The 24,529-nt window shown below is 46.1% G+C and overlaps 1 protein-coding gene across 5 annotated transcripts in view; it reads right to left on the bottom strand.

Annotated features, from left to right (window-relative positions):
* The window catches only part of LOC139535663 (rap1 GTPase-activating protein 1-like), a 194,118-nt gene that overhangs the window by 52,276 nt on the left and 117,313 nt on the right, over positions 1 to 24,529 (bottom strand). The window lies entirely within an intron of this gene.

Raw genomic sequence — 24,529 nt, 5'->3', positions numbered from 1 at the left:
TTGTGTTTGGCCGGAAGATGTGCATGATTCTCCAGAGACAAGTTGTGTGAAAGATAGATTGTTTTTTCAGGTCTGTTTCTGTTATTTTCCAGCATTCTGAACCATAAAGTAGAGTTGCAGTACACAGCTCTGGTATATTTTGTGGTTTTATTTGTGCTATATTGTCCTGATTTCCAAAACTTCATAAAAATTGCTCTTGCTGTATTGATTCTGGTGCAAATGTCTTTGCTGGTGCCTCCATTATGGCATATTGTGCTAACAAGGTAAGTAAAACTGCAGGTGAACTCCAGGTCCTGTTCCTTGATTTTGACTGCTTTTGCTGTGTTGATGTTGATGGATATGACCTTTGTCTTGCTGCAGTTGATAACCAGGCTGACTTGATAGCCAAAGGACTGGACTCTGTCAGTTTAGTCTTGTAGATGTTGGTGTGTGATAAAAGAGCCAGGTAATCTGCGAAGTCAAGGTCTTCTAGAGTAGAATACAAGGTCCATCGTTCTCCTCTTGCCTGATCTTCTGTTTGCCGCAAGAGTACAGCTGACAAAACACAACCTTGACAAACTCCAGACTTCACAGCAAAGCTCATGTCGCTCGTTCCCACATTGCATGAAAAGTTGCTGTAGAACAGTTTTATGATGGTAACAACATGGGTAGGGATCCATAAATTCTTAAGATCTTCCATAAACTTTTCCAGTGGATGCTGTCAAAAGCCTTCTGGAAGTCAATAAAGTTGACGTAGAGTCTCCATTGCCACTCACTACATTGTTAAATGATGTTCCTGAGGGGCAAAGATCTGGTTTGTACAGCTCCTACCTCCCCTAAAACTAGCTTGTTCGTTCCTAAGCACTTTGTCTACAGAGGAAGACGTCTGTTGTACAATAATCTTGCAAAAGATCTTGCTGGGAACAGATAACAGTGTGATGCCCCTCCAGTTGTTGCAATCGGATAGTGTGCCCTTCTTAGGTACCCTTGGTCCAATCTGAAGGTATCTTTCCCTTCATCCAGATGTTAGTGAAGAGTGGAAAAGGGATGTTTGCAGCCAATACTGGATCTATTTTGAACAGCTCTGCATTGAGGTTATCAGGATCTGGAGATTTCCCATTCTTTAGTAACTCGGTGTTTATCTCTAAATCTTCCGGAGCAGCTTCAGGTGTGTTAATTGGAGCCACAGGGGGTCCTCTATTGAGAACCTCTATGAAATGTTTTGTCCATTTTGCTTCCTGTTCATTTTCTGTAGTCAGGAGATTGGCTGCCACCAATCACCAGGTTATTTGTGATGCAGAATCTTGCCAGTCTCTCACCGTTGTCATTCATCTCTCCACAGCCAAGCTTCCCCAGTGTTCTCTTGTAGTTGGTGTTGTAGGTGCCAACCTTTGCATTAAGGTCTACGATGACGAGGAGCAGGTCTTGAGCAGGTGTCTTCTCTACTTCAGATTGGAGGGTGTTATAGAACAGGTCTTTTTCTTAAACTTTGTCATCGTTTGTGGGAGCATAACGTTGGATTATTGTTAGTTTGGTATGTTGTCCAATAAGTCTGGCTTGTATCATTCTGATACTGATTGGTTTCCAATCCATTAGAGTTTTCTACCCCTTTCTGTAGGATGATGGCGACACCTTCACAATGTTGTCCGTCCTTCCGTCCAGAGTGTAGTACTGTTTCTCCAGTGCTGGTTCTCGTGGAACCAGAGATAGTCCACCTGTCTTCACTCACTCCCAGGATCTGTAGCTTGTATCTCCTAATTTTGTTGGTAACCTGTGTCAGCTTTCCGGATGGAAACATTGTTTGAACATTCCATAAGCCAACGTGCAGTTTGATTTTGGTGTTCAGTGCTCTCATCTTCACATCGCCAGTTTACCATAGGCTTTCACTGATGGCGGTCATACAAGTCAAGGACTCTGAGAGATCTTCGCATCCAGTTGTAGAATTGTCATTTGTTGCGGTAGCCCCATGCCCAACCGTCCACCATTTCTAAATTAGGGAGATTTTGGAGTTGATTTGTTAGTCCTCTCCCCCTAGCTTTTTGTCCTTCTGGTGATGGATTACAATCTCATACCATGTGAGGCCAGAAGGCTTTGGGTCGTGTACAAGCTGCCCTGGCGTGTCAAGCCCAACCAACTCTTGCTGCTGTGTGGTGAAAGCCATAACTGAAAGCCAACAGAATATTGTATCATTCTGTATCAATATGTTGGTTTGGTTTTAGCAGTTCATCCCAGCAGTGAGAGACCCAGCAGCAAAGTGCTAAGAGGGACATTATTTACCAGACAAGATATAGTATCAAATCACTCAGTTCCCATTATCTACCTCATCACTCTGACAGGCTCTTCACTAACTTTATAAAACCACTTCTGCTCAAATGATCCCATCCAGCCCGTGCTCCATTTGACTCTGTGGCTGACAGCTGACAGTCGCTCAAATACCTAAAACCTCAAGCTTTGATAATAGATTCACATATTAAAATAGTCAAATAGGCAACGGACAAAGTCAGGTATCAGCCAATGATACTAATGAGAGTGTCTTTCATAGAGGACAATTAAGATCAAACACAGTCAAATGAATCTGTAAATAGCATCATCATTAAACCAATATGTTTACCAGGTCTAGAAACCTATCTCATCCCCCACTGAGCCAGACTGATGTCTCTTTCCACCTCCCCTATCAGTCCTTACCAGATGGGCTGCAACTTACAGAGGATAGTATCAGAGAAGCTCCCTCTCCTGGTTCCAAGGCCCATGCTGCCTGCTCCTGTCCTCTTGCTCTGAGGCATGTTCTCTGGCTGCTGCCTGCTGCAGCTCTACACTGGAGGAGGGTCCACCTGGAGCTGCCTGGACCACTGATGGATGCACATTGTTAGGGAAACCAAAGGCCATTGATGGAAAGAAGACATAGGGCTGTTCCTGGCATTATAACTAAAGTGGACATTGCCATTGGCTGCATGGAGTCACATTAACAGAAATTCCATGCAGCCTTGTTTACAAGTTGTCAACTGTCAACTATGTGTCTGTCTATCCCTGTTCTCTCCTCTCTGCACAGACCATACAAACGCTCCACACCGCGTGGCCGCGGCCACCCTAATCTGGTGGTCCCAGCGCGCACGACCCACGTGGAGTTCCAGGTCTCCGGTAGCCTCTGGAACTGCCGATCTGCGGCCAACAAGGCAGAGTTCATCTCAGCCTATGCCTCCCTCCAGTCCCTCGACTTCTTGGCACTGACGGAAACATGGATCACCACAGATAACACTGCTACTCCTACTGCTCTCTCTTCATCCGCCCACGTGTTCTCGCACACCCCGAGAGCTTCTGGTCAGCGGGGTGGTGGCACCGGGATCCTCATCTCTCCCAAGTGGTCATTCTCTCTTTCTCCCCTTACCCATCTGTCTATCGCCTCCTTTGAATTCCATGCTGTCACAGTTACCAGCCCTTTCAAGCTTAACATCCTTATCATTTATCGCCCTCCAGGTTCCCTCGGAGAGTTCATCAATGAGCTTGATGCCTTGATAAGCTCCTTTCCTGAGGACGGCTCACCTCTCACAGTTCTGGGCGACTTTAACCTCCCCACGTCTACCTTTGACTCATTCCTCTCTGCCTCCTTCTTTCCACTCCTCTCCTCTTTTGACCTCACCCTCTCACCTTCCCCCCTACTCACAAGGCAGGCAATACGCTCGACCTCATCTTTACTAGATGCTGTTCTTCCACTAACCTCATTGCAACTCCCCTCCAAGTCTCCGACCACTACCTTGTATCCTTTTCCCTCTCGCTCTCATCCAACACTTCCCACACTGCCCCTACTCGGATGGTATCGCGCCGTCCCAACCTTCGCTCTCTCTCCCCCGCTACTCTCTCCTCTTCCATCCTATCATCTCTTCCCTCTGCTCAAACCTTCTCCAACCTATCTCCTGATTCTGCCTCCTCAACCCTCCTCTCCTCCCTTTCTGCATCCTTTGACTCTCTCTGTCCCCTATCCTCCAGGCCGGCTCGGTCCTCCCCTCCCGCTCCGTGGCTCGACGACTCATTGCGAGCTCACAGAACAGGGCTCCGGGCAGCCGAGCGGAAATGGAGGAAAACTCGCCTCCCTGCGGACCTGGCATCCTTTCACTCCCTCCTCTCTACATTTTCCTCTTCTGTCTCTGCTGCTAAAGCCACTTTCTACCACTCTAAATTCCAAGCATCTGCCTCTAACCCTAGGAAGCTCTTTGCCACCTTCTCCTCCCTCCTGAATCCTCCTCCCCCTCCCCCCCCCTCCTCCCTCTCTGCAGATGACTTCGTCAACCATTTTGAAAAGAAGGTCGACGACATCCGATCCTCGTTTGCTAAGTCAAACGACACCGCTGGTTCTGCTCACACTGCCCTACCCTGTGCTCTGACCTCTTTCTCCCCTCTCTCTCCAGATGAAATCTCGCGTCTTGTGACGGCCGGCCGCCCAACAACCTGCCCGCTTGACCCTATCCCCTCCTCTCTTCTCCAGACCATTTCCGGAGACCTTCTCCCTTACCTCACCTCGCTCATCAACTCATCCCTGACCGCTGGCTACGTCCCTTCCGTCTTCAAGAGAGCGAGAGTTGCACCCCTTCTGAAAAAACCTACACTCGATCCCTCCGATGTCAACAACTACAGACCAGTATCCCTTCTTTCTTTTCTCTCCAAAACTCTTGAACGTGCCGTCCTTGGCCAGCTCTCCCGCTATCTCTCTCAGAATGACCTTCTTGATCCAAATCAGTCAGGTTTCAAGACTAGTCATTCAACTGAGACTGCTCTTCTCTGTATCACGGAGGCGCTCCGCACTGCTAAAGCTAACTCTCTCTCCTCTGCTCTCATCCTTCTAGACCTATCGGCTGCCTTCGATACTGTGAACCATCAGATCCTCCTCTCCACCCTCTCCGAGTTGGGCATCTCCGGCGCGGCCCACGCTTGGATTGCGTCCTACCTGACAGGTCGCTCCTACCAGGTGGCGTGGCGAGAATCTGTCTCCTCACCACGTGCTCTCACCACTGGTGTCCCCCAGGGCTCTGTTCTAGGCCCTCTCCTATTCTCGCTATACACCAAGTCACTTGGCTCTGTCATAACCTCACATGGTCTCTCCTATCATTGCTATGCAGACGACACACAACTAATCTTCTCCTTTCCCCCTTCTGATGACCAGGTGGCGAATCGCATCTCTGCATGTCTGGCAGACATATCAGTGTGGATGACGGATCACCACCTCAAGCTGAACCTCGGCAAGACGGAGCTGATAAAGTAATCCTTCTCACCCCCCCCCCCCCCTTAAAAGATTTAGATGCACTATTGTAAAGTGGCTGTTCCACTGGATGTCATAAGGTGAATGCACCAATTTGTAAGTCGCTCTGGATAAGAGCGTCTGCTAAATGACTTAAATGATAAATGAAATGAATGATAACAAGTTCAAATACTGGAATGTGAGAACTAATCTACACCTCGATTAGGATGATAGAAATCTTCATTATTTCATTTAATGATTTTTCAATTTGAGCATAATTATTCTTATATATAGCCTACACTGTCTCATTTTTAACTTCTAACACGAGTGGGGTGGGTGTGGCTTCGTGAAAATGATTGCAAGATCAGCTGCTCGGTTGATTTGACGGCTCAAATGCAGTCCTGACACCGGCAAAACATCCGCTATGCGGGTGTCTGCTATCGGCGGTTAATGCTTGATCTGATTGAATCTAGGCCTTAGTCCTGCGGTCCACACCAAGTTCAGAGTGTAGTCTTACAACTCAGTCCAGAACTCCCTAGAGCCCATCCAGAACACCCCTCTCAAAACTGTTTTTAAAAATTTGCTTTTAACAGCCGGTGGTTTCCCCGTCTCTCTCCCAGGTGAACTACTTTGGCACTCAAACAGGGAAGATCCTTTTACCTCAGATAACTTTTCCCCTCAGGAGACAATGACCAGACCAATTCTCAGGCAGCCTGGATGGGTTGATGAGGCACGTGGTGTGTGAGGCTAGACACATATCTCAATCTGGGCCTCTCAGATTTTGGCATGGCTGCAATAGGATTAGCAGGGGATCATTGTTTCCAAACAGAGGGAACGAGTGAGTCAAACCAGCTCATGGGGAGTCAATATCCCAAATCACTCTCATTGTCAGCCCAGGCAGGGATCCACAAAATGTATTTGAGGAATATTTAGAAAACTAATGTTCTTTGGACTGTGCTGCTAATTAAAGGAATGTACAATACCCCATTTGACTGGAGTTTAAACTGGAGATTACTCTCTCCCTCCCTCCCTCCCTCATCTATCAGTTTCTATTTTCATCCCTCTGGTCATGTTCTCCCTTTCCGTTCACTCCCTATCCCTTTGTCACTGTCTTTTCAGTCCCTGCAGTCATATGTGGAGGCAGCTAGGCTAAACTCTACATTTACACACTGTCATACTGCAGATAATTCACTCCATGCTGAGAGACTAACAATGACTATGTAGGAGGCACGGTCACACTTTATTTGGATAGTCCGGATAGTCCATCTGTAGAAGCTCTACAGATGGTCATATCAACAAACTATCTGTTGATAAACAACTGTTCACTAAGGTTAGGGTTAGATTTAGAACAAGTATGGGCAACTTTGATGGGGTTGAGGGCCACAAAAAATCTGAACTCATCATGAGAGGCTGTAGTGGCTTTCGGGTCAGCGTACCCACATCCATCCCCACACATGCAGTCAGAGCCGGCCCTAGCCTTTTGGGGGCTGTCATGTCAAATAGTGTCCCCCTGCCAAAAAGTGTCCTTCCCTGCCTCACAATGGGATTTGATGAGTTCTAGCTTCCGTTGCTAGGGCTGTTGCTAGAACTTTCTAAATTCTGACTGGCCTACGTAATGAACTAAAGCATACGTTGCTATTCTGGTTGCTTGGCTTTATTTTACCTAGCAGTTTTAGTTCTATATCACCTCATAAGCGCTCGCTTAATCGCTCTCCAAGGACAGCGTTTTTGACGGTGACTACTTGCTGACTACCTACTGCTTCAGAAGACCGAAAAGACTGGAAAGAGAACACTCTCTCTTTACCATATATCGGTCTTTACATAAGAAAATATTGTTAAATAGGAATAAATAATTTAAGCTGTTTTTAGATTGACATTGCTAGCTACTGTACTTATTTACCTCAGTCTGCCTAGTCAGCTAGCTAGCCAGACAGTTGTATTTAACTAACGTTAGCTACACCGAGGGTTTTTCTTCATTTTTTACTATTTTCTACATTGTAGAATAATAGTGAAGACATCAAAACTATGAAATAACACATATGGAATCATGTAGTAAGATTTTTCAAAGTAGCCACCCTTTGCCTTGATGACAAATTTGCACTCTTGGCATACTCTCAACCAGCTTCACCTGGAATGCTTTTCCAACAGTCTTGAAGGAGTTCCCACATATGCTGAGTACTTGTTGGCTGCTTTTCCTTCACTCTGCGGTCCAACTCATCCCAAACCATCATCTTAATTGGGTTGAGGTCGGGTGATTGTGGAGGCCAGATCATCTGATGCAGCACTCAATCATTCTCCTTCTTGATTATATAGCTCTTACACAGCCTGGATGTGTGTTGGGTCATTGTCCTGTTGAAAAACAAATTATAGTTCCACTAAGTGCAAACCAGATGGGATGGCATATCGCTACAGAATGCTGTGGTAGTCATGCTTGTTAAGTGTGCCTTTAATTCTAAATTAATCACTGACAGTGTTATCACACCTCCTTCTCTATGCTTCATGGTGGGAACCACACATGCAGAGATTATCCGTTCACCTACTCTGTGTCACACAAAGACACGGTAGTTGGAACCCAAAATCTCTAATTTGGACTCATCAGAACAAATGATATATTTTTACCGGTCTAATGTCCATTTCTCGTGTTTCTTGGCCCAAGCAAGTCTCTTCTTCTTATTGGTGTCCTTTAGTAGTGGTTTCTTTGCAGCAATTGGATCATGAAGGACTAATTCACACAATCTCCTCTGAACAGTTGAGGTTAAGATGTGTCTGTTACTTGAACTCTGTGAAGGAGTTTTTTGGCCTGTAATTTCTGAGTCTGGTAACTCTAATGAACTTATCCTCTGGGCCTTCCTTTCCTGTGGTGGTCCTCATGAGACAGTTTCATCATAGCGCTTAATGGTTTTTACGACTGCACATGAAGAAACTTTCAAAGTTCGTGTTTAGCAGATGTTATTGCAGGTGTAGCGAAATACTTGTGTTTCTAGCGCTGACAGTGCAGTAATATCTAACAAGTAATATCTAACAATTTTACAACATATACAAAATACACACAAATCTAAGTTAAGGAATGAAATTAAGAATATATAAATATATGGACGAGCAATTTCAGAGTGGTATAGACTAAGATACAGTAGAATAGTGTAGAAGACAGTATATACAGTTGAAATCGGAAGTTTACATACACCTTAGTCAAAAACATTTAAACTCAGTTTTCACAAATCCTGACATTTAATACTAGTAAAAATTCCCTGTCTTAAGTCAGTTAGCATCACCACTTTATTTTAAGAATGTGAAAAGTCAGAATAATAGTATAGAGAATGATTTATTTCAGCTTTTATTTCTTTCATCACATTCCCAGTGGGTCAAAAGTTTACATACACTCAATTAGTATTTGGTTTTGCCTTTAAATGGTTTAACTTGGGTCAAACGTTTCAGGTAGCCTTCCACAAGCTTCCCACAATAAGTTGGGTGAATTTTGGCCCATTCCTCTTGACAGAGCTGGTGTAACTGAGTCAGGTTTTTAGGCCTCCTTGCTCCCACACGCTTTTTCAGTTCTGCCCACAAATTGTCTATAGGATTGAGGTCAGGGCTTTGTGACGGCCACTCCAATACCTTGACTTTGTTGTTCTTAAGCCATTTTGCCACAACTTTGGAAGTATGCTTGGGGTCATCTTCCATTTGGAAGACCCATTTGCGACCAAGCATTAACTTCCTGACTGATGTCTTGAGATGTTGCTTCAATATATCCACATAATTTTCTTTCCACATGATGCCATCTATTTTGTGAAGTGCACCAGTCCTTCCTGCAGAAAAGCACACCCACAACATGATGCTGCCACCCCCGTGCTTCACGGTTAGAATGGTGTTCTTCGGCTTGCAAGCCTCCCTCTTTTTCCTCCAAACAAAGATGGTCATTATGGCCAAACTGTTCTATTTTTGTTTCGTCAGACCAGAGGATGTTTCTCCAAAAAGTACGATCTTTGTTCTCATGTGCAGTTGCAAATCGTAGTCTGGCTTTTTTCTGGCGGTTTTGGAGCAGTGGCTTCTTCCTTGCTGAGCGGCATTTCAGGTTATGTCGATATAGGACTCATTTTACTGTGGATCTAGATACTTTTAAACCTGTTTCCTCCAGCATCTTCACAAAGGCTTTGCTTGTAACGGCTCTCGTCGAAAGGAATGGACCGAAGCGCAGCGTGGAAAGTGTTCATGATTTTTATTTTCAACAAAAATAACCAAAGTGAAAACGAAAGCGCACAGTTCTGTCAGGTACTGTTTGATGGTTCTTCAGAGGGCATAGCAGGATTTCTTATAAGCTTCCGGGTTAGAGTCCCGCACCTTAAAATCGGCAGCTCTACCCTTTAGCTCAGTGCGAATGTTGCCTGTAATCCATGGCTTCTGGTTGGGGTATGTACATACAGTCACTGTGGGGACAACGTCCTAGATGCATTTATTTATAAAGCCAGTGACTGATGTGGTGTACTCCACAATGCAATCGGAAGAATCCCAGAACATGTTTTCAGTCTGTGATATCAAAACAGGCCTGTAGTTTAGCATCTGCTTCATCTGACCACTTTTTTATAGACCGAGTCACTGGTGCTTCCTGCTTTAATTTTTGCTTGTAAGCAGGAATCAGGAGGATAGAATTATGGTCAGATTTGCCAAATAGAGGGCGAGGGAGAGCTTTGTATGCGTCTCTGTATGTGGAGTAAAGGTGATCTTACATTTTTTTCCCTATGGTTGCGCATTTAACATGTTGATAGAAATGAGGTAAAACGGATTCAAGTTTCCCTGCATTAAAGTCTCCGGCCACTAGGAGCGCCACCTCTGGGTGAGCGGTTTCCTGTTAGCTTTCCCACTCGCCTTCTCCGGATCCTTACGAGGCACCCCACTCTGTGTCCTTTGAATCTGCGTCTCTTTCTCTTGCCAATAACGGGGATGTCGGCCTTGTCGGGTGTTCGCAGTATATCCTGTGCTTCCTGCTTGTTGAAGAAGAAATCTTTGTCTAATTCGAGGTGAGTGATCGCTGTCCTGATATCCAAAAGCTACTTTTTGCTGTAAGATACGGTGGCAGAAACATTATGTACAAAATAAGTTACAAATAACTCGCGAAAAAAACACATAATAGCACAATTGGTTAGGCGCCCGTAAAACTGCCTAAATGACTATCGACCCGTAGCACTCATGCCTGTAGCCATGAAGTGCTTTGAAAGGCTGGTCATGGCTCACATCAACACCATTTTCCCAGAAAACCTAGACCCACTCCAATTTGCATTCGCCCCAACAGATGATGCAATCTCTATTACACTGCCCTTTCCCACCTGGACAAAAGGAACATGTACGTGAGAATGCAATTCATTGACTACAGCTCAGCGTTCAACACCATAGTACCCTCAAAGCTCATCACTAAGCTAAGGATCTTGGGACTAAACACCTCCCTCTGCAACTGGATCCTGGACTTCCTGACGGGCCACCCCCAGGTGGTGAGGGTAGGTAGCAACACATCTGCCATGCTGATCCTCAACACTGGTGCCCCTCAGAGGTGCGTGCTCAGTCCCCTCCTGTACTCCCTGTTCACCCACGACTGCGTGGCCTGGTACGACTCCACCATCATTAAGTGTGCAGACGACACAAGTGGTAGGTCTGATCACCGACAACGACGAGACAGCCTATAGGGACGAGGTCAGAGACCTGGCCGGGTGGTGCCAGAATAACAACATATCCCTCAACGTGATCAAGACTAAGAAGATGATTGTGGACTACAGGAAAAGGAGGCCCGAGCACGCCCCCATTCTCATCGACGGGGCTGTAGTGGAGCAGGTTGAGAGCTTCAAGTTCCTTGGTGTCCACATCACCAACAAATTAGAATGGTCCAAACACACCAAGACAGTTGTAAAGAGGGCACGACAAAGTCTATTCCCCCTCAGGAAACTAAAAAGATTTGGCATGTGTCCTCAGATCCTCAAAAGCTTCTACAGCTGCAACATTGAGAGCATCCTGACTTGTTGCATCACTGCCTAGTATGGCAACTGCTCGGCCTTCGACCGCAAGGCACTACAGAGGATAGTGCGTACGGTCCAGTACATCACTGGGGCTAAGCTGCCTGCTATCCAGGACCTCTACACCAGGCGGTGTCAGAGGAAGGCCCTAAAAATTGTAAAAGACCCCACCCACACCAGTCATAGACTGTTCTCTCTACTACCGCATGGCAAGTGGTACCGGAGCGCCAAGTCTAGGACCAAAAGGCTTCTCAACAGCTTTTACCCCCAAGCAATAAGATTCCTGAACAGGTAATCAAATGGCTACCTGGACCATTTGCATTGGGTTACCCCCCCCCCCCCCCCAACCCCTACTATCTGCATTGTCCTGCACTCGCAACCCACCATCTACATGTTGCTAGCTCTGCATTTAGTTATATGTCTGTCATATTGAGGTACTGGTATCTAGCTATAAGTTAACCCTGATCAATCAAATGGATAGGTGTAAGCAATTATCCTTTAACTAGGTATATTGGCTAGACAGACACCGACAGAGAGAGAGAGGGGGAAGAGGAAGAAAGTGAGAAAGAAAGGATGAGAGTGAGAGAGAGGTGTGTGTGAAGAGTGAAAGATAGAGAGAGAGAGAGAGAAACAGAGAGAGAAATCAGTGCAAATGTACTTAGACTTGAGTATTTCGAAAACGCTTGTCTTTGAACTTGTTAGGAAATCACATCTACCTTGTTGCATCTTGGAAAGGATACCCAGCCACACAGGAGGGTGATTTTCACTGAAGAGAGAGAGGCCGTGCTGACCGAGAAGCATGCTGGCCATTTGGGAGTGAAGCACATGATTGCCAAAATCAACCTACGCATCATCTGGCGTGGAATTGTCAAGGATGTGGATAGCTGGGCAAGTGAAATAGCCTTTTGTTTATCAATAACATTGCATTATATCTGAAATTATTTGATTTCAATGAAAGTCATATCAGAGAGCACACAATGTTTAAATTTGTCACTGTGGTTAAAGGTCGGTACCTGTCTAGCCTGCTAGAAGTTTGAGTGAGTGAAGACTGTGGTGCTGTAGTTGAAGCCCATCAAAAAGTGTCACAATTCATATTTCGCCCTAATACGTTTTGTTTTGTAATGGTTGCTTTATTTGACCACAGCAGAGTTAAATATTATAGAATGTCAAATCAAATCAAATTTTATTGGTCACATACACATGGTTAGCAGGTTATTGCGAGTGTAGCGAAATGCTTGTGCTTCTAGTTCCGACAGTGCAGCAATATCTAACAAGCAATTCCACAACAACTACATAATACATACACATCTAAGTAAAGGGATGGAATAAGACTATGTTCAAATAAAAATATGGATGGGCCATGACCGACCGGCATAGACTTGATGCAATAGATGGCAAAAAATTAAATACAGTATATACATCTGGGATGAGTAGTGCAAGATATGTAAACATCCTTATTAAAGTGGCATTAATAAAGTGACTAGTGATCAATTTGTTAGAGTGGCCAAAGATTTCAAGTCTGTATGTAGGCAGCAACCACTCTGTGTTAGTGATGGCTGTTTAACAGTCTGATGGCCTTGAGATAGAAGCTATTTTTCAGTCTCTCGGTCCCAGCTTTGATGCACCTGTACTGACGTTGCCTTCTGGATGGTAACGGGGTGAACAGGCAGTGGCTCGGGTGGTTGTTGTCCTTGATGATCATTTTGGCCTTCCTGTGACATTGGGTGCTGTAAGTTTCCTGGAGGGCAGATAGTTCGCACCCTGTGATGCGTTGTGCAGACCGCACCACCCTCTGGAGAGCCCTGCGGTTGTGGGCGGTGCAGTTGCCATACCAGGCGATGATACAGCCCAACAGGATGCTCTCAATTGTGCATCTGCAAAACTATGTGAGGGTTGTAGGTGACAAGCCACATTTCTTCAGCCTCCTGAGATTGAAGAGGCGCAGTTGCGCATTCTTCACCACACTGTCTGTGTGGGTGGACCATTTCAGTTTGTCTGAGATGTGTACGCTGAGGAACTTGAAACTTTCCACCATCTCCAATGCTGTTCCATCGATGTGGATAGGATGGTGCTCCCTCTGCTGTTTCCTGAAGTCTACAATCATCTCCGTTGTTTTGTTGACATTGAATGAGAGTTTTTTTTCCTGACACCACACTCCCAGAGCCCTCACCTCCTCCCTGTAGGCTGTCTCGTCGTTGTTGGTGATCAAGCCTACTACTCTTGAGTCGTCTGCAAACTTGATGATTGAGTTGGAGGCGTGCATGGCCACGCAGTCATGGGTGAACAGGGAGTACAGGAGGGGGCTGAGCACGCATCCTTGTGGGGCCCCAGTGTGGAGGATCAGTGAAGTGGAGATGTTTTTTCCTACCTTCACCACCTGGAGGCGGCCCGTCAGGAAGTCCAGGACTCAATCGCACAGGGCGGGGTTGAGACCCAGGGCCTCAAGCTTAATGATGAGCTTGGAGGGTACTATGGTGTTGAATGCTGAGCTGTATTCAATGAACAGCATTCTTTCATAGGTATTCCTCTTGTCCAGATGGGATAGACCAGTGTGCAGTGTGATGGCAATTGCATCATCTGTGGACCCATTGGGGCGTTATGCAAATTGCAGTGGGTCTAGGGTGACAGCTAAGGTGGAGGTGATATGATCCTTGACTAGTCTCTCAAAGCACTTAATGATGACAGAAGTGAATGCTATGGGGCGACAGTCATTAAGTTCAGTTACCTTTGCCTTCTTGGGTACAGGAACAACGGCCATCTTGAAGCATGTGGGGACAGCAGACTTGGATAGGGAGAGATTGAATATGTCCGTAAACACAAGAGGCAGCTGGTCTGTGCATGCTCTGAGGACGCGGCTAGGGATGCTGTCTGGGCCGGCAGCCTTGCGAGGTGTTAATACGTTTAAATGTCTTACTCACGTCGGTCAGGGACAAGGAGGGGGAGGTATGCAGTCCTTGGTAGCAGGCCGTGTCGGTGGCACTGTATAATCCTCAAAGCGGGCAAAGAAGGTGTTTCATTTGTCTGGAAGCAAGACGTCGGTGTCCGTAATGTGGCTGGTTTTCTTTTTCTAGTCTGTGATTGCCTGTAGACCCTGCCACATACGTCTTGTGTCTGAGCCGTTGAATTGTGACTCTACTTTGTCCCTATACTGACGTTTCGATTGTTTGATTGCCTTGCGGAGGGAATAACTACACTGTTTGTATTCGGCCATATTCCTGGTCATCTTTCTATGGTTAAATGCGGTGGTTCGCGCTTTCAGTTTTGCTCGACTGCCGCCATCTATCCACGGTTTCTGGTTAGGGTAGGTTTTAATAGTCACAGTGGGAACAACATCTCCTATGCACTTCCTTATAAACTCACTCACGTACAAATCTATATTATTCTCTGAGGCTACCCGGAACACGCCCTAGTCTGCGTGACAAACAATCTTGAAGCATTCCGATTGGTCAGACCAGCGTTGAATGGTCCTAGTCACGGGTACGTCCTGTTTGAGTTTCTGCCTATGTGGGGGAGAAGAAAAATGGAGTTGTGGTCGGATTTCCCGAACGGAGGGCGGGAGAGGGCCTTGTATGCATCGTGAAAGTTAGAGTAGTAGTGATCCAGAGTTTTGCCAGCCCGGGTACTACAATTGATATGCTGATAGAATTTAGGTAGCCTTGTTCTCAAATTTGCTTTGTTAAAATCCCCAACTACAATAAATGCAGCCTTCGGATATATGGTTTCCAGTTTGCATAGAGTCTAGTGGAGTTCCTTGAGGGCCGTCGTGGTGTCAGCTTGGGTGGGATATACACCGCTGTGACAATAACCGACGAGAACTCTCTTGGGAGATAATAATGATGGCATTTGATTGTGAGGAATTCTAGATCCGGTGAACAGAAGGACTTGAGTTCCTGTATGCTGTTACAATTACACCATGAGTCCTTAATCATGAAACATACACCCCAGCCTTTCTTCTTCCCTGAGAGATGTTTATTCCTGTTGGCGTGACGCACAAAGAATCCAGGTGGCTGTACAAACTCTGACAGTATGTCCCCAGAGAGCTATGTTTCCATGAAACAAAGTATGTTACAATCCCGAATGTCTTTCTGGAAAGCAACCCTAGTCCTAATTTCGTCTACCTTGTTAACTAGAGACTGGACATTAGCGAGTAAAATACTTGGAAGCGGTGGGTGGTGTGCGTGCCTCCAAAATCTGACCAGAAGGCCGCTCCGTCTACCTCTCCTGCGGCAACGTTGTTTTGGGTCAGCCTCTGGAAACAGTTCGAATGCCTTGGGTGGTTCGAACAAAGGATCCGCTTCGGGAAAGTCATATTCCTGGTCAGAGTGCTGGTAAGTTGAAGTCGCTCTGATATCCAATAGTTCTTCCCGACTGTATGTAATAACACTTAAGATTTTCTGGGCTAACAATGTAAGAAATAATACATAAAAAAACAAAATACTGCATAGTTTCCTAAGGTCTAGAATTTTTTTTGTGTGTGTGTGTGTTTGTGTGTGTGTCAGTATCCTTACAAATATGAAAATCAGCATACTGTATGACAGATACGGATAAGAATGAAGCAATCTTCTCTCTACTGTATATGTTAGGGGTGGACCTCATCGGACCCTTCACGAAATCCAGGAATGGCAACAGCTGGTGTCTGACGGCGACCGATTACTTTACCAAGTGGGTGGAGGCAATACCCATTGAGGTCAGTAAGCTTAACTCTAAAATTCCATTCTGTAACCCATTAAAAAGGGTGCTTGGAACAAAAAATGTATTTTAATTTTGTAATACCCATCAAGGACAAGACTGGCTAGGCCACCTTCAAGGTGATGATGGACATCTTCAACACCCGCGGTTGAAGCTCAGGTCATTTTGAGTGACCGAGGGCGTGAACTCTGGAACAAGGTACGGATGTTATACAGTTGGAGTCGGAAGTTTACATAAACTTATGTTGGAATTATTCAAACTCGTTTTTCAACCACTCCACAAATTTCTTGTTAACAATTATAGTTTTGGAAAGTCGGTTAGGACATCTACTTTGTGCATGACTGTCACGTTCTGACCTTAGTTCCTTTTTTATGTCTTTATTTTAGTTTGGTCAGGGCGTGAGTTGGGGTGGGCATTCTATGTTGTTTTTCTATGTTTTGTTCTGTTGTTGTGTTGGGCCTAGTATGGTTCTCAATCAGAGGCAGGTGTCAGTCATTGTCTCTGATTGGGAGCCATATTTAGGTAGCCTGTTTTTCATTGTGTGTTGTGGGTGATTGTTTCCTGTTGTAGTGTTTGTTTCACATTTCTGGACTGTTTCAGTTTTGGTATATTTCACTTTATTATTTTGTATTTTTCAGTGGTCAGTTTTAATAAATTAAAATGGACACTTAACACGCTGCGTATTGGTCCGATCCTTGCTACTCCTCAGACAAAGAGGACGAGAACCGTTACAATGACACAAGTCATTTTTCCAACAATTGTTTACAGACAGATTATTTCACTTATAATTCACTGTATCACAATTCCAGTGGGTCAGAAGTTTACATGCACTAAGTTGACTGTGCCTTTAAACAGCTTGGAAAATTCCCGAAAATTATGTCATGGCAAAGGACCTTGTGAAGATGCTGGAGGAAACTGGTGCAAAAGTATCTATATCCACAGTAAAATGAGTCCTATATCTACATAACCTGAAATGCCGCTCAGCGAGGAAGAAGCCATTGCTCCAAAACTGCAATAAAAAAGCCAGACTACGGTTTGCAACTGCACATGGTGACAAAGATCGTACTTTTTAGAGAAATGTCCTCTGGTCTGATGAAACAAAAATAGAACTGTTTGGTCATAATGACCATCGTTATGTTTGGAGGAAAAACGGGGAGGCTTGCAAGCCGAAAAACACCATCCCAACCGTGAAGCACAGGGGTGGCAGCATCATGTTGTGGGGGTGCTTTGCTGCAGGAGGGACTGGTGCACTTCACAAAAAAGATGGCATCATGAGGGTGGAAAATTATGTGGATATATTGAAGCAACATCTCAAGACATCAGTCAGGAAGTTAAAGCTTGGTCGCAAATGGGTCTTCCAAATGGACAATGACCCCAAGCATACTTCCAAAGTTGTGGAAAAATGGCAAACAAAGTCAAGGTATTGGAGTGGCCATCACAAAGCCCTGACCTCAACCCCATAAATTTATGGACAGAACCGAAAAAGCGTGCGCGAGCAAGGAGGCCTACAAACCTGACTCAGTTACACCAGCTCTGTCAGGAGGAATGGGCCAAAATTCACCCAACTTATTGTGGGAAGCTTGTGGAAGGCTACCCGAAACGTTTGCCTCAAGTTAAACAAGTTAAAGGCAATGCTACCAAATACTAATTGAGTGTATGTAAACTTCTGACACTTGGAATGTGGTGAAAGAAATAAAAGCATTCTCTCTGCTATTATTCTGATATTTCACATTCTTAAAATAAAGTGGTGATCCTAACTGACCTAAGACAGGGAATTTCTACTAGGAATAAATGTCAGGAATTGTGAAAAACTGGGTTTAAATGTATTTGGCTAAGGTGTATGTAAAGTTCCGACTTCAACTGTAGGTCATATTCTGTCACCAATGTTTTTTTGTGAGTGTTTTTTTTGTGTGTGTTTTTTTGTTTTTTTGTGTTTTAGTTTTTCCGTTAATCAGACATATTTGGTTGGTTAGAGTGTTGGGCCAGTTATCAAAAGGTTGCTGGATCAAATCCCGAGCTGACAAGGTAAAAATCTGTCATTCTGCCCCTGAACAAGGCAGTTAACTCACTGTTCCCCGGTAGGCCATCATTGTAAACACGAATTTAACTGACTTGCCTAGTTAAATAAAGGTTAAATAAAAAAATAAAAAAAGTGTCAATAGATAACCCTTTCCTACCCCCTCCTCCAGGTTTGGATGAACGGACCAACCAGACCCTCAAGGCTACCATGGGTGAGTCCCTTGATGGGTACCAGGAATGGTGGGAAGACAAACTGAAGGTAATTCTCTTTGCACACAGCAGCACCAAGTACTCGCCCTATCGCCTGCTGTATGGACGGGAGCCGCAGCTGTTGACTGAGGTAAACAATTCAATTGTATATACAATTATTGTATATTGTCTCTGTTGTCTTTCAAATTTGTGAATTACTTAGTGTTGTTGTTTGTCTTTTGCTATTTTTGTATAAAATAGATTCAGATCACTGAAACTCCACCGGTGGTGCTCAAAGTTGTCCAACCAGATCAGAACGCCTTCAAGAACCATCTTCAGGCATGGGCTAAGAAGAATGTGGAGGTTTTTGAGCAGGTAAAAATGATTGTCCGCTATTAATTTATCTCCAAGAGATATGAAAGATATTTTCTTGTAATAATATTAAATATTATTGCATTTATTTCTGTTATCAATCAAGGTGAGACTGAACATCGACAAGGTGCAGGAGAAACAGGAGAGATACCAGAGGAGAATCAAGATGGGGACCAAGTGCTTCGACATCTGGGCGAATGACGGTTTGGAAGAAGGAAGAAAGGAAGGCAAGACCTGGGAAACCTCGCTGCTCTTTCACTCCAAGCTGGGGTCACCATCCATTATGTACCTCTTCAATTTAACTCTTCAAATTACTTTAGGACCATCGACTGTCCAAACCACCCATGTGGTATCCCATCCATCAGAGCCAGTGAGTTACGATTAGTCTGATTCTCTGAGCTCAGAGCCGGAGGGGGACCACCTTGAGGTAGGCTATACCTTCAAAAACTGTTGAAAAGTACATATCTCCCAGTTATAACACTGCACTAATCCATCAAATTTTCTCACAGGTGGTTTGTGTCAGACTGGAGGTGGAAGGCATGGCCATGCCATCAGCAGTACCAGCACTGGCTCAGGGGTTTGTCCAGATAGTGAATCTAAAGGCTAACCACTGGGTCACGTTAAGTAACCTCCGCTGCCAGATAGGTACTGTTAAGGTGTATGACTCCAGTGATCATGAAACCACCCCAGAGTTTAATCGAACATTTAATTTAAATTCAATAATTCAATAACTGTATTTTTACATACCTGATCTTATGTTTTTGTCTCCTACCCGGTTCCCTTTAACTCTGCTCCTGTTCTCCAGGATCTAGGCTTTCTGCCGAACTGTCACGTTCCTGACCTGTTTTCCTTTGTTTTGTATTTATTTAGTATGGTCAGGGCGTGAGTTGGGTGGGTTGTCTATGTGTTGTTTTCTATGTTGGGGTTTTGTGCGTTCGGCCTGGTATGATTCTCAATCAGAGGCAGCTGTCAATCGTTGTCCCTGATTGAGAATCATACTTAGGCAGCCGGGGTTCACGTGTGTGTTTGTGGGTGTTTGTATCTCGTGTCAGTGTTCGTGCCACACGGGACTGTTTTCGGTTTGGTTACGTTTGTTGTTTTGTATCTTGAAGTGTTCTGTTTTACTTTCATTAAATAATGAACACTTTCCACTCTGCGTGTTGGTCCGATCCATGCTCCTCCTCGTCCGAGGAGGAGAACGACTATGACGACCGTTACAGAAACACCCACCAAAAAAGGATCAAGCAGAGTGGGAACAGACAGCAGCAGAGACCGAGGACACAGGACTCGTGGACTTGGGAGGAGATCCTGGACGGCAAAGGACCCTGGGCTCAGCCAGGGGAATATTGCCGTCCCAAGGCGGAGTTGGAGGCAGCGAAGGCAGAGAGGCGCTGGTATGAGGAGGCAGCGCGGCGACGCGGTTGGGAGCCCGAGAGTCAGACCCAAAAATTTCTTGGGGGGGGGGACACGCGGAGTGTGGCAAAGCCGGGTAGGATACCTGAGCCAACTCCCCGCGCTTACCGTGGAGTGAGAGGGCGTCGTACTGGTCAGACACCGTGTTAGGCGGTAAAGCACACGGTGTCCCCAGTACGCGTGCTTAGTCCAGTGCGGGCTATTCCACCTTGCCGCACTGGCCGGGCTAGGTTGGGCATCGAGCCGGGTGTCATGAAGCCGGCCCAACGCATCTGGCCTCCAGTGCGTCTCCTCGGGCCGGCGTACATGGCACCAGCCTTACAAATGGTGTCCCCGGTTCGCCAGCATAGCCCAGTGCGGGTTTTTCCACCTCGCCGCACTGGCAGGGCTACGGGGATCATTCAACCTGGTAAGGTTGGGCAGGCTCGGTGCTCAAGAGCACGTGTCCTCCTTCACGGTCCGGTTTTTCCGGTGCCACCTCCACGTACCAGTCCTCCGGTGGCAGCCCCCCGCACCAGGCTGTCTCTCCATCTTCTCTCTCCAGTTGCTCCCACCTGTCCAGCGCTGTCAGAGCCTTCCTCCTCTCCAGCGCAGCCAGTGTCTGAGCTGCCTGCCTGCCCAGCGCTGTCTGAACTGTCTGCCTGCCCAGCACTGTCTGATCTGTCTGCCTGCCCAGCGCTGTCCGTCTGTCCCAGGCCGTCAGAGCTGCCCATCTGTACTGAGTCTTCAGAGCTGCCCGTCGGTCCTGAGCCTTCAGAGCCGTCCGCCAGACAGGATCCGCCAGGGCCGCCAGCCGGCCAGGACCAGCCAGAGCCGTCCAGCCAGGACCCGCCAGAGCCGTCCAGCCAGGACCCGCCAGAGCCGTCCAGCCAGGACCCGCCAGAGCCGTACAGCCAGGACCCGCCGGAGCCGGCCAGCCAGGATCCGCCAGAGCCAGCCAGCCAGGATCTGCCAGAGCCAGCCAGCCAGGATCCGCCCCTCAGTCCGGTGCTGCCCCTCAGTCTGGAGCTGCCCTTTAATACTATGGGGTTTATATGGAGGGTGGCCATTGGGAGGAGGCCACGGAAGTGGGGTTTGACTATGGTGGGGTGGGGACCACGACCAGCGCCAGAGCCGCCACCGTGGACAAACGCCCACCCAGACCCTCCCCTAGAGTTTATGCTGGTGCGCACGGAGTTCGCACCTTAACGGGGGGGTTATGTCACGTTCCTGACCTGTTTTCCTTTGTTTTGTATTTATTTAGTATGGTCAGGGCGTGAGTTGGGTGGGTTGTCTATGTGTTGTTTTCTATGTTGGGGTTTTGTGCGTTCGGCCTGGTATGATTCTCAATCAGAGGCAGCTGTCAATCGTTGTCCCTGATTGAGAATCATACTTAGGCAGCCGGGGTTCACGTGTGTGTTTGTGGGTGTTTGTATCTCGTGTCAGTGTTCGTGCCACACGGGACTGTTTTCGGTTTGGTTACGTTTGTTGTTTTGTATCTTGAAGTGTTCTGTTTTACTTTAATTAAATAATGAACACTTTCCACTCTGCGTGTTGTTCCGATCCATGCTCCTCCTCGTCCAACGACTATGACGACCGTTACACGAACACCCAGACGTGGATCCACCTGATGTCCTCCAATACCAACCACCCTCCAACTTTTCATTACATCATCTACAGCTACTGTTGTTGTCATGTTGTCATTATCTGCTTAGAAAGTTTCTTGGTCTATCATAATGGGCACATAATATGAGAGATATAAAGATGAACTAAAAACACTAGCATTGCAAACACTCAGAACAACGGGAGCAGCAGTGCCTGGACTTCGCAGTCTCCAAGAACAAGTGACAGGCGGAACCTCCCACCCACACAGCACCCACCCTCCTCTCTATTCCACACACCAGAATTCAGTATTTCAGTCTCTGTTTGCCATGCAAGTGTTCAAAAAATCTGTGAACATAAAATAATGACACACCTGAACCAAAAAAAGATCTACGTTTATATATTTAAATCTTAAATATTGCCAGGTTGGTTTTCACAGCTGTTTCAGATGGTGTTTATTGTTGTAAATTGTAAGATATCCCCTTGATGGTAATTGTTAGTTCAACATTGTTGTATCCTAACACCTACAATAGATACGTACGGTACATTCAGAAAGTATACAGACCCCTTGACTTTTTCCACATTTTCTTAAGTTACAGCCTTATTCTAAAATGGATAAAATAGTTTTTTCTTCAAATCAATCTACACACAATACACCATAATGAAAAAGCAAAAACAGGTTTTTACATATTTTAGCAAATTTATTAAAAACACAAGATATCACATTTACATAAGTATTCAGACCCTTTACTCAATACTTTGATGAATACCTTTGGCAGTGAATACAGCCTTGATTCTTATTGGTTATGACGCAACAAGCTTGGCACAACTGTAATTGGGGAATTTCTCCCATTCTTCTCTGCAGATCCTCTCAAGCTCTGTCAGGTTGGATGGGGAGCATCACTGCACAGCTATTTTCAAGTCTCTCCAGAGATGTTCGATTGGGTTCAAGTTTGGGCTTTGGCTGGGCCACTCAAGGACATTCAGAGACTTGTCTCGAAGCCACTCCTGCGTTGTGTTGGCTGCGTGCTTAGGGTCTTTGTCCTGTTAAGGTCCTGAGCGCTCTGGAGCAGGTTTTCATCAAGGATCTCTCTGTACTGACCACTCTCCCAGTCCCTGCCACTGAAAAACACTCCAACAGCATGATGCTGCAACCACCATGCTTCACCGTAGGGGTGGTGCCAGGTTTCCTCCAGATGTGACGCTGGCATTCAGGCCAAAGAGTTCAATCCTGGTTTCATCAGACCAGAGAATCTTTTTTTTTTTCATGGTCTGAGAGTCCTTTAGGTGCCTTTTGGCAAACTCCAAGCGGGCTGTCATATGCCTTTTACTGAGGAGTGGCTGCTGTCTGGCCACTTACTGCAAAGGCCTGATTGGTGAAGTGCTGCAGAGATTTTTGTCCTTCTGGAAGGTTCTCCCATCTCCACAGAGGAAAACTGGAGCGCTGTCAGAGTGACCATCGGGTTCTTGGTCACCTCCCTGAGCAAGGCCCTTCTCCCACAATTGCTTAGTTTGGCCAGGCAGCCAGCTCTAGGAAGAGTCTTAGTGGTTCCAAACTTCTTCCATTTTTAGAATGATGGAGGCCATTGTGTTCTTAGGGACCTTCAATGCTGCAGACATTTCCCAGATCTTCCCCAGATCTGTGCCGACACAATCGCGTCTCGGAGCTCTACGGACAATTCCTTCGACCTCATCAAATCAAATGTTATTAGCCACATGCACCGAAATCAACAGGTGTAGACCTACAGTGAAATGCTTACTTACGAGTAATTAAAGAGCAGCAGTAAAATAACAATAGCGAGACTATATTCAGGGGGGTACTGGTACAGAGTCAATGTGCGGGGTCACCGACTAGTTTAGGTAATATGTACATGTAGGTAGAGTTATTAAAGTGACTATGCATAGATGATAACAACAGAGAGTAGCAGCGGTGAAAGGGGGGGGGGGGGGGGGGGCAATGCAAATAGTCTGGGTAGCCATTTGATTAGATGTTCAGGAGTCTTATGGCTTGTGGGTAGAAGCTTCTTAGAAGCCTCTTGGACCTAGACTTGGCACTCCGGTACCGCTTGCCATCCGGTAGCAGAGAGAACAGTCTATGAATAGGGTGGCTGGAGTCTTTCACAATTTTTTGGGCCTTCCTCTAACACTGCCTGGTATAGAGGTCCTGGATGGCAGGAAGTGATGTACTGAGCCGTTCGCACTACCCTCTATAGTGCCTTGCGGTCGGAGGCCGAGCAATTGCCATACCAGGCAGTAATGCAACCAGTTATGATGCTCTCGATGGTGCAGCTGTAGAACCTTTTGAGGATCTGAGGACCAATGCCAAATCTTTTCAGTCTCCTGAGGGGGAATATATTTTGTCGTGCCCTCTTCACGACTGTATTTGTGTGCTTGGACCATGTTAGTTTATTGCTGATGTGGACACCAAGGAACTTGAAGCTCTCAACCTGCTCCACTACAGACCCATCGATGAGAATGGGGGCGTGCTCGGTCCTCCTTTTTCCTGTTGTCCACAATCATCTCCTTTGTCTTGATCACGTTGAGGGAGAGGTTGTTGTCCTGGCACTACACAGCCAGGTCTCTGACCTCCTCCCTATAGGCTGTCTCGTCATTGTCGGTGATCAGGCCTACCACTGTTGTGTCATCGGCAAACTTAATGATGGTGGAGTCGTGCCTGGCCGTGCAGTCATGAGTGAACAGGGAGTACAGGTAGGGACTGAGCAGGCACCCCTGAGGGGCCCCTGTGTTGAGGATCAGCGTGGCAGACGTGTTGTTACATTTACATTTACATTTAAGTCATTTAGCAGACGCTCTTATCCAGAGCGACTTACAAATTGGTGCATTCACCTTATGATATCCAGTGGAACAACCACTTTACAATAGTGCATCTAACTCTTTTAAGGGGGGGGGGGGGTTAGAAGGATTACTTTATCCTATCCTAGGTATTCTTTAAAGAGGTGGGGTTTCAGGTGTCTCCGGAAGGTGGTGATTGACTCCGCTGACCTGGCGTCGTGAGGGAGTTTGTTCCACCATTGGGGTGCCAGAGCAGCGAACAGTTTTG

Source organism: Salvelinus alpinus, chromosome 12, assembly GCF_045679555.1.
Source record: "Salvelinus alpinus chromosome 12, SLU_Salpinus.1, whole genome shotgun sequence".
NCBI classification, from domain to species: Eukaryota; Metazoa; Chordata; class Actinopteri; order Salmoniformes; family Salmonidae; genus Salvelinus; species Salvelinus alpinus.
The sequence above is the reverse complement of the archived record's forward strand: the minus strand, read 5'-3'. Positions and strand labels throughout refer to the sequence as shown.